We start from the raw sequence: 11406 nt of genomic DNA, 5'->3' as shown, positions 1-11406 counted from the left end.
ATTTTATTTCTATAGGAATTCAGGCTGCAAATGAATTTCAAACATCAGCAAGCACACAGGTAAGATCCCCTAATTAAGATCTAGACATGCACAAATAAACACAATTTAAATTTACAAGAACAAAAGGCTTAGTCAATGACAAGATGAATGTATGCACTATACAAAAAGATAATGAATGAGTATTGGAACTTATAGGAATTTTGTTACATTTATAAGACCCAAAGGATCAGGAAAAATAAATGAGGACTTCTGGTATTGGAGCCATTTGGAGTCTGAACACTGTAGCCTTTCTCACCCAGAGAATGAAACCAAATCTCTGAAAATAACAGTAATTATAAAAGCAATTATCTAAGCACTAACAATAGCAGGTGGTTTGGGAACAGAAGTAAAAAACCAAGAGCAAACTGTAACAGGCCTGAGTTCTGTGGAGGGCTTTCTCTCTTTTATCTCCTGGCTTTGAACCAAGGCTGTTCCCATTATGGAACTACTAAAGGGCATAGCAGCAAAAACAGCCAGATGTGTGGTTCACATCTGTAATCCTAGTTACTCAGGAGGTAAAGATAGAGGTCCCTGGTTCCAGACCAGACAAAAATGATAGAAAGACCCCATCTCAACCAATAAAGCAAGCATGGTTGGGCACACTTGTAACCCCAGCTATGTAGGAGAAATAGGTAAGATTATTGTGGTCTTAGGCCAACCCTGAGCAAAACACAACACCCTATGTAAAAAACAACCTAAAACAAAAAGGGTTGGAAATGTGATTCAAGTGGTAAAGCCCCTTCTTAGCAAAGCCAGAGGCCCAGAGTTCTAGCACCACCAAAGAAATAGATAAATAAATAAATATTCAGCAAAAACAGAGAGAAATCTTCCAGCCAAAGAATCAGGAAAGAGGGCATCTGCAAGCAGGAGCATTTAAGGGAAACCCATTTTTTTTTATTTTATTTTTGAATAATCATATATTTACACAAAAGTTTCAAAGAACCCACCATTTATTGTCCCCTCCACCTGGAGCTGGTGAGTCTGTGAGGACCACATCTTGTTGTCGCTGGCTGGACATGGTGTTGGGTGCGACTCGCCTGTCTCAGGGTGCCCAGAGTAAAGGTGGCAGTCATGCGAACCCTGGCAAGCAAACTGAAGTGAGACGATAGTCTCAAAGGGTCCAAGACATCAAGCACCGCATCTGACTCCACTTGGAAGGTTTCTGTGACAGACAAGTTGCTTATTAAAGAGGTTGCAGAACTCAAAACTAATTTACCTGGTACATGTAAACTGCACTTTCCTGATCAAAACGAGCTTCACTGCGTGCACCTAACTGAAACACCAGATAAAGATTACTACTAGAGTGGACACTTTCAGTTTGAAACCAAAGTTCCTGATGCATACAACACGGTGCTTCCCAAAGTGAAATGCTTGACCAGGACCTGGCACCCCAACATCACAGACACAGGGGAAATGTGTTTAAGTTTACTGAGAGAACATTCTGCTGATGGCACTGGCTGGGCTCCCACCAAAACATCAAAGGATGTTGTTTGGGGATTAGACTCTTTCTTTACTCATCTTTTGAATTTTGATGATCCACTGAATATTGAAGCTGCAGAACATCATTTGTGAGACAAGGAGGACTTCTGGAATCAAGTGGACAACTACATCAAGCCTTATGACAGATGATAAAAGGAGACAGTTGCAGGCCAGGGTCTGTGTGTCACAGTTTGTCTCTAATGTGAAACAGCACGAGGTGCCTCTGCTCCCCATCCTCACGCTCCCTCAGTGTGGAGGGATCTCCACTGGGATTGTCCCAGTGCTGTGACCATGCTGTGCTGAAAAAGACCATCCTCCTGACTGCCCACAATAGATGGCAAAAGCAACACAAATACAGCAAGAGAGTGTTTGGGCCTCTAAAGAGTTGTGTGCTTCCCTTACTGTGTTTACGCTCTTGAAACCATGCTGTCTAGGCTGCTGGTGAACTCCCTCAGAAGTTGTAATGAACTCAACATTGAGGCTAGTGCTTGCTTCCTCCTCCCCTAGCAAATTGGTGTCCTGTGCAAGTGATGAAATGACGTGTTCATGTAAATCCAGATTGGCAATAAGAACCCGGCTACAAACTGTGATTGGATGCACATTCTCTTAGCTTCTTCCACGAATGTTAGTCCTGCCTAGATGTGAAGCTTCCCAGAATGCACTGTCATTCATTGTACATCTTACTGAAATGCATATTTTATTTAATGTAAGTATAGTTTGGAACAGAAAATAAATGTTGGAAAGATGGTATCAAGAGATCTATACACCTCACGCCCAATTTCTCTGAGTGTTAACATCTCACCCACTATGATCATTGAAGAAAACTGAGAAATCATTATTAGTACATTTTTATTAATGAAATTCCAGACTTCATTTGCATTCACTAGTTTTTCTACTGATGCCCATTTCCTGCTTCAAGATACCATACTGCATGCAGTCACCCTGTCTCCTTAGACTTCCTGCTCTGTGACAGTCCCACTTCCTCTTCGTTCATGACCTTGAGAGCTTTGAGGAGAGCCATTGGATATTTTGTAAAATCTCTCTCATGTTGGGTATACCTAGTGGTTTCATATGCCTTTATTGGAATTATGCACTTAGGGGAAGAATATCAAACAGGTGAAGCATCATAACATCATACCAGAGGGACAGGCTGTCAACACTGTGATGTCAATCACAGGTGTCAATCACTGGTGATGTTGAGCTTCATCATCTGCCCAAAACAGCGTTCACTGGGTTGGAAGAAAGTCACTAAATCTAGCACACCTCACAGTGAATAGGGGTAGGATCTACATAAGTTATTTGGAATTTTTATTTCCACTCTTAATTTATTTATGCCCAACAGTGGTCAAGTCCTGGAGCTGTATTAGGTGGTGATGGCAGCCCCTAAAACCCAAAGTGAAAACTTGTCTTTCTGACTAAAGAGAATGGGAAAGGAAGACCCAGGAATCTGGAATGTGGTATTGATACTTCCCAATACTGCAAACCCTTTTTCCATATCTGCTTGCCTACAAGCTACTCACCAAATTTCTACCCAGAGGACTAGTGAAAGAGACCTCGAGAGCCACACATAGTGGGGAAAATATGGAGAAGGAAGAAATAAGGAAAGAGTAGCTCCTGATTCTGTGTATGAAGTGACACAATCTAAACCCCCATTGAGCTGTTCATATGTGGGACAAACCTGAGAACAGAAGGACATCAAAGATTACAATTGAACTTACTATAGACCCCAGCCATGGGAGGGGAGACAGACCCCACAGTCTGAATACACCCATGTTCATTGCCTGTGCAAATAAAAGAGCCAGCATTCTCCTAAGGAGTTTAACAAGACCTAGAATCTCAAAACATCCAGGATATAAGTTAAAATTGCTCAACATGATGTAACCCGTTCACATCAGAAAAGATAATCAGATTTCAACCTCAAGATAAATAAGACATTGAAATTCTTTTAAACACCTTAGACCTTAAAATGACTATTACATTCATGCTTGTTGAAATAAAGGTAGATACTGCAGAAAAGAATGGAAAGATAGATGCTCTTAGCAAAAAAAATAACTACTAAAAATGATTATTTTAGAACTGAAAATTTATCCAATATTTACAACACAGAAAAAAGGATTGGAAAGAAATAAAAACAGTCTCAGGCATCTGTGGGACAATATTTAAAATATCTGTCTAGTTACTTGGAAAGCAGAGATCTGGAGGATCATGGTTGGAGGTCAGCCCTGGCAAAAAGTTAGCAGGACCATTCTCAATCAGTAAGCCTGGTGTGGAGGCCTGCTTCCATCATCCTAGCTACACAGGAGGCCATAGGTAGGAGGATCAAGGTTCAGACCACCCCAGGGAAAACTGCAGCACAGTGCCTGAAAAATAACTAAAGCAAAAAGGGCTGGAGGCATTATTCAAGTGGTATGACATCTGTCTAGCAAACTCAAGGCCCTGAGTTCAAACCCCAGTACTGGCAAAAAAAAAAAAAAAGCCAGTGGGGAGGTGGGAAGAAAAGAAAAGATGTATCATTCTAATATTAAAGTTCTGAAAACAGGGAAAAACATTATAATACAAAAACAAAACACAATGTGACCCCAAAAATGGCCCATTATTTATAAGGGTACAACAAATCAAAGGATTGCTGATTTTTTATCAGGAACCAAGGTTCTCAGAAGACACTAGGCTAGCATCCATAAAGTGTTGAAGAAACTCCTAACCTAGAATCCTACATCCAGTAAAAAGATCTATTAGCAACAGAGGCAAGACAGCATTCTCAGATGAAGGAAAACTAAGAGAAGTCATTGCCAGCAAAACTTCACTAACACAAGTATTGAAGGAAATTCTTTAAGCTAAAATGTTATCTTGGGGAAAACTTGAACTTCAAGAATAAAGAAAAGTAACAGAAATGATAAATATCCAGGTAATTACAACAGGCTATTTTTCTCTTGAGTTCTTTCAAGTACACATAACTATCCAAATAGGAATGTAACCATTTCCTGGTGAAATTTTCAATGTATGTGAACAAGTGTGGACTGTAACATAAAGGAAGAGAGTAATAATTCCTGGAGCAACTGCTAAAAACATATAAAGACATAGAGTCAAAAAACAAAAGATAAAGCCAGGCACCTATTGCTCATGCCTGTAATCTTAGCTACTCAGGAGTCAGACATCAAGAGGATCGAGGTTTGAAGCCAACCCAGGCTTGAAAAAACCCATCACAAAGCCGGGCTGGTGGAGTCGTTCAAGGTGTAGGCTCTGAGTTCAAATCCCAGTACCACATACACACAAAAATAGATAAAATTCAGTGGACTGCTAAAAGATACTAAAAGTAATAAAATGAGGGCAGGAAAGAAAGAACAGAGAAACACACACATACAAACAAAGGCACAATCAGGAAAATAATAAATGATATATAAAACCAACTGCCTTCATCCATTGGGTTGCTATAACCAAGTATTATAAGCCAGATGGCTTATAAGCAACATTTAATTCTCACGGTTCTTGACACTGAAAAATCCAGGTGTCTGGTGAGGGCACACTTCCTCATAGATGGTGCCTTCTGTGTCCTCAAATGATAAAAGGAACAAGAGGTCTCTTCATGGCCTCCTGTAAAGGGCACTGATCCCACTCATAAGGGCTCTGCTTCCTGCCCTAGTCACCTTCAAGGGTGTCACCTTGTAATACCATCATCTTGAGTGTTAGGATTCCAGCATATGAATTCGGTGAGGATACAAACATTCAGAAGATCACAACAAACTTATTAAAGATTACATTATAGGTAAATGTTTAAATACACCAATTAAAGAACAGAGATTGCCAATTGGATTTTTAAAAAACTGTTATATGCTGCTATATTATTAGCTTATCTTGAATGTTCATTATTCTATGCATGTAAAAATGAAATTTTATGTGTGTATGAGGTGCATCACCATGGAAACTGCCTTTTCTGTAGTTGTAAAGATAGTTTTTGTTAACAAACATAAAAAAGATATAATTTTTATGAGATCATAATGGAAAAAAATTAGAAATCACTAGCTAAAGAAAATATATAAACACATGGAGGTTGAATAATACATTTTGAATGATCAGTGATTTATTGGAGAAATCAGGGACTCTAGGAATAAAAAAATTCCTAGAGTCAAGTGAAAATGGGAACACAATATACACTAAACTTCAGGATACAGCAAAGGCAGTTCTAAGAGGGAAATTTATAGCTAGGAGTGCCTGCTGTAAGTACTCAGAGAAACCTCAATAAACAACCTAATTATGCATCTCTAGAGCTTAGAAAAACAAAGAAAAAACCCAAATTAGTAGAATGAGAGGAATAATCAGGGCAGAAATCAATGAAATGGAGACCAAACAAACAATACAAAGGATCAATGAAACAAACGGTTTGTTCTTTGAAAAGATAAACAAGATGGAAAACCCTTAGCCAAAGTTTCCAAAAGAGAGAGAAGATCCAAATTAATAAAATTATAATAGACACCCCTGAAATCCAGAAGAACATTAGAGAATATTTTCAAAAAATTATATTGCAATAAATTGGAAAATTCATAAGAAATGGATAAATTTCTAGATGTATATGACCTACCAAAATTGAACCAAGAGCATATAAACAATCTAAACCGATCTATATAATGAGCAATAAGACTGAAACAGTAAAAAAGTCTCCCAACAAAGAAATGCCTAGGACTGGATGGATGCACTGCTGAATTCGACCAGAACTTTAAAGAACTAACACAAATATTCCATAAAATAGAAAGTGAAAGACCATTTCTGAACTCTACAAAATCATTATTACCCTGAAACCAAAACTGAGTATGGATAAATAGAATTTATCCTCCAATAAAACCTCAATAAGAGACTTGAAAATCAAATTTAAAAACACATTACAAAGATCATAAAAACCACAGTTTACAGAGTGGCTCAAGTGGTAGAGTCCCTGCTAGCAAGTTGTAGGCTCTGTAATTCAGACGCCAGAACCACCAAAAACAAAAATCATAAATCATGATCAAGTTGTTTTCATTCCAGGGATGCAAAGATTGCTGAACCTATACAAATCAATAGACACAACATAGCACAAAACAGAATAAAGTAGAAAAATCTCAAGGTCATCTCAATATATGCAGAAAAAGCCTTTGACCAAATTCAACATCCTTTCATGATAAAAGCCCTGAAGAAACTAGGAATAGAAGGTGCATATCTCAACATAATTAAGGCTATATATGACAAACTATAGCTGATGCTATACTTAATGGGGAAAAACTGAAACCATTTTCTTATAAAATCAGGAATGACTCTTATTCAACATAGTTATTAGATTCTTGGCCAGAGCAGTAAGGCAATGAGAAAGAAATAAAAGGGATACAAAGAGGAAAGTAGCAAATCTAATTATCCCTATTTGTAGATGATGTGATACTGTACTTAACACTAAAAACCTCACCAAAAAACTCTTTGTGTGATAAGTACTTTCACCAAAGTAGCAGGATACAATGTCAATACACAAAAAATCAGTAGTTTTTCTATATACAATAATGAACATGCTAAGAAAGAAATGAATAAAAAAATTCCACTCATGATAACCTCAAAAAATTAAATATTTAGGAATAAGCCTAACGGGAAGGTGAAAGAAAGACCTGTACAATGAAAACTATAAAACATAGAAGAAAGAAATTGAAGACACTAGAAGATGAGAAGACCTCCCATGTTCATGGATGAACAGAATTAATGTTGTAAAATGGCTAAATTACCAAGAGCAATTTATAGATTTAATGCAATCCTTACCAAAATTCCAATGACATTCTTTACAGAATTAGAAAAATAATCCTAAAATCCATATGCAAGTAGAAAAGACTCTGGATAGCCAACACAATCCTGAGCAAAAAAAGCAATGCTGGAGGAATTATAGTACTTGACTTCAAATTATACTACAGGCCACAGTGTCCAAACCAATATGGTACTGACACAAAAACAGACATGTCAACCAATGGAATAGAATAGAGGACCCAGAAATAAACCCACACAGGAACAGTCATCTGATTTTCAACAAAGGTGCCAAATGCGTACAGTGGAAAAAGACAGCCTCTTTAACGAATGGTGCTGGGAAAACTGGCTATCCACATGTAGAAGACTGAAAGTAGACTGCTATTTTTCACCCTGTACAAAAGTCAACTCAAAATAGATCAAAGACCATCTTGTAAGACATGAAACTTTGAAACTACTGCAGGAAAACACTTCAAGATACAGGCATAGGTAACAACTCTCTGAATAGTACTCCCATAAAGAACAAGAATCGACAGATGGGATTGTATCAAATCAAAAAGTTTCTGCACACCAAAGCAAACAATTACCAGAGTAAAGAGACAGCCTACAGGATGGGGGACAATCTCTGCCAGGGCATTAATTAACATCCAGAATATATAAAAAGGTCAAAAAATTACACAGCAAAAGAACAGATAATCCAATCAATAAGTGGGAAAACAAATGGAACAGACAGCTCTTAAAAGAAGTACCATCAGTGAAATGCTAGTCAAAATGACAGTGGCATCTCCTCTCATCCTAGTCAGGATGGTTGTCATGAAGAAAACAAACAACAACAAATATTTATGAGATTGTGGGGGGAAGGAACTCTTATACACTGCTGGGGAGAATGTACATTAGTGCAACCACTTTGGAAAGTACCATGGAGGTTTCACAATGGACTAAAAAGAGAGCAACCATATGATCTGGTGATACTGCTCCTGGGTACATACTAGAAGGAATGTAAGTCAGCACACAACAGAGATATCTGCACATCCATGTTTACTGCAGCACTATATTCACAGCAGTCAAGTTATAGAATCAGTCTAGATGTCCATCAACTCAAGAATGAATAAAGAAAGGTGGGACATATACACTTGAGTTTTATTCAGCCTTAAAGAAGAATTAACTCATATCATTTGCAGGAAAATGAAAGGAATTGGAGATTTTCATGTCAAGCAAAATAACCCAGATTTATACTCCAATATCATGTGTTTTTTCTTACATGGGATCTACATCTAAGAAAAAAAAGACATAGAAAATAGTAGGACTATTTGGGAAGAGAAATGGGGAGAGGAGGGATAACAACCATAAGAGGGGAATGGAGAGATGAATATGATTAAACATATGTGTGTATGAAAACATCATTATGAAACCCTTTACACAATTGAAACATGCTAATAAAAACTGTAAAAACAACAAAGTCCTTTTCAATCTCTGTGTGGGACAACTCTGCTCTATAGAAAACTTGGCCACACCTACTCAAGCCATTCAACTGGCTCTACAAATTGATTATTCAAAAGCCAACTACCTCTCTAGCTTGTTAACAGAACTCTGATTCCAATCCACCCCAGAAAAAAAATCACTCGTCTAAGAAAATTGCAAATACCTCATTTTTTGCCAGTTAATTACCTATGGGTGCACAGGAGACTGCTGACATGTAAGAAGTCTGTTGGGAACATCGAGGAAATAAATACACTTTCTCTCTGAGGGGAGAGAGAAAAAGGCTCTTTTCTTTGACTTGCAAGGCTTTGTTATGTTTCAAGAGATATTTAGAGCTGTGGTAACCTTTGCTACCAGGACAGGAGCTGAGTATGGCAGATGAAAAGATTTTTTTTTAAAGTTTGATGAACCAACCCTAAAAGGGTTTACTACTGAACTACTTCAGGCAGAAGTTCAAGTAATATACTTACTGCTTAAGCCACTGGAGCTCACACATTCTGCTGCCTGGAGGCCAAAGTATTAACTGACATGATGGTACATGCCTGAACCCTAGTACTTGGAAGGCTGAGGCAGGAGGATCACAAGTTCAAGGCCAGCCTCAGCTACTTAGTGAGACCCTATCTTAAAAACCCAAAGGCTAGAGATGTAGCTTAGTGGTAGAGCATTTGCCTAGCATGAGTAGGACTCCGAATGTGATCCTCAGCACTGCAATAAATAAATAAGTAATAAATAAATAATATTAACTTACAAAATGAACAAAGAAAGCCCAGACGTTTTCAGCACAGAATGTCTTCCCTTTCATCACGCTGTTAGAATCATTGTCCTTTCCCCCTTTCCCGGCCACTTAATTTTGAGGAAAGAGGGTTAGAGACCATCCTCCCAGAGACAATGTAAGAATAGTAAGCAAGAGATAGAGTACTATTCATTTATTGCACAATCACTAATACTGAATGGGTTGAGATTCATCATCCAAATGAGTCAACATACATTTACTGAGCACTTACTGTATGCTAAGCTCATGATACATAGCAGAGGAAAGGGAAAAAATGATTTTCCAGTGGGAGTGATGGACAACATGCAAATAAAAATACACATCAGGCTGTGTGCTGAAGCAAATCAGCAGAAGAATTGCACACTGGGGACTATTCTAGACAAAATGGTCAGAGAACTAAGGCTATTCCAGAAACTTGTGCACAGCTAGATTGGTGTGGCCTCTTCCATTTTTTTTTTTTTTTGCGATGTGACAAGGAATCTTGGAACTCCTAAAGCCTTATTGAAGTTCTACATTAATAATCTAAACCCAAAGAGGATGGTACAGCAACCTTTACTTGGGGATCCTTTAAAAAAAAAAAACTCTGTATGGGGAGAATTTAGATCTCGATTTGTGATTAATCAATCTGTGACAACAGCTCTTATGTTTGAATTGTTTTGTGTGGGTGTGGTGGTTGGGGAAGACTGAGGTTTGAACTCCAGGCACTCTACCAGTTGAGCCACAGCTCCAGTTCATTTGGCTATGGCTAATTTGGAGATGAAGTCCTGCCAACTATTTGTCAGGGCTGGCCTGGAAATGAGATCCTCCCAATCTCAGCTTCCCAACTAGCTAGGATTACAGATGTGAGCCACCAGTTTGAAATTTTGATAAAGCTTAAAAGGTGAGAAAATGATGGCATGGCAGTGACTGCTATGCTAGACAGTAAAAGAAATTGCGAGTGGCAAAGAAATGACAGATTAAGAAGAAACAGGACAGTCAAGAAGAGGCGTGGGTGTGGAGAGCAAGTCATCAAGGAACGTGGAAATTTTCCAGGGTTTCTTTTTTTTGTCCATGATAATGAGGTCAGGACATCTTTTTGTGGGGGGCAAAAACTTGAGTGGCAGACGTTTATCTCTTTCTTTTGAGTGATAATATTTATATATCTTCATAGTATACAAGAATTCAATACAGGTATACCATGTGTAATGATCAAACGGTATATTACTCAATTATTAAAAAAAGAAGAATTAAATCCTGCTGTTTATAGCAACACGGGTGGTGGATACTGTTTTTTAGCCAACCTGATTCATAGCCTTATTCAGACAGAAAGAATTACACTCCCAGTCATTCCCAGGTTCGAGGGACTGGAAGCAGAAGGAGGACACCAGGGTTCAGAACCACAGCCCTCCTTTTTCTTGTCTTCGGCTCTTACCTACTGTGGGAATTCCGAACCCCAGAAGGGGTGGGGCTCAGAATCTAGAGGTTGGAAGATTCCAAGATGTCCATTAAAGTTGCGACGCGGCCAGGCCCCAAGTTTCACAAGGAAACCCTGCAGAGTTCCATCTTCCAAGACATCTATTTCCTTTCTAGTGTCGCAGTTGTAATCATAAACCCAGCCGGCTGCACTCACAACTTCAAGTTCTAGGGCGAACTCAGTCACTCCTGCATAGAATCCTCCGGCAGCCAGAAATCCCGCCCCCGTTTGTAACCATAGGAACCGCTGACACGCCAAGAGCCGGGAGATACCCGCTTCTGCCCCTCCCTCACAGATATTGTTTGCCACCTTCTGTCCACATGGGCACCTCACTTCACTATTGGCCCATGCCTTCGAACTGTGCCCGTCCCAGCCAATAAACGGCCTGTGCACGTGCACACTTGCATCTCTTGATTGGCCAACACTGCTTGATCAC

At 38.8% G+C, this 11406-nt stretch overlaps 1 pseudogene; it reads left to right on the top strand.

Moving 5' to 3' along the window:
* The first annotated feature begins 1110 nt into the window (after positions 1-1110).
* Positions 1111-1668, top strand: LOC109673975 (NEDD8-conjugating enzyme UBE2F pseudogene; annotated as a pseudogene).
* The last annotated feature ends 9738 nt before the right edge of the window (positions 1669-11406 follow it).

This window comes from Castor canadensis, chromosome 19 (genome assembly GCF_047511655.1).
Source record: "Castor canadensis chromosome 19, mCasCan1.hap1v2, whole genome shotgun sequence".
NCBI lineage: Eukaryota > Metazoa > Chordata > Mammalia > Rodentia > Castoridae > Castor > Castor canadensis.
Note: the sequence above shows the minus strand (reverse complement) of the source record. Positions and strands in the feature narration are given on the sequence as shown.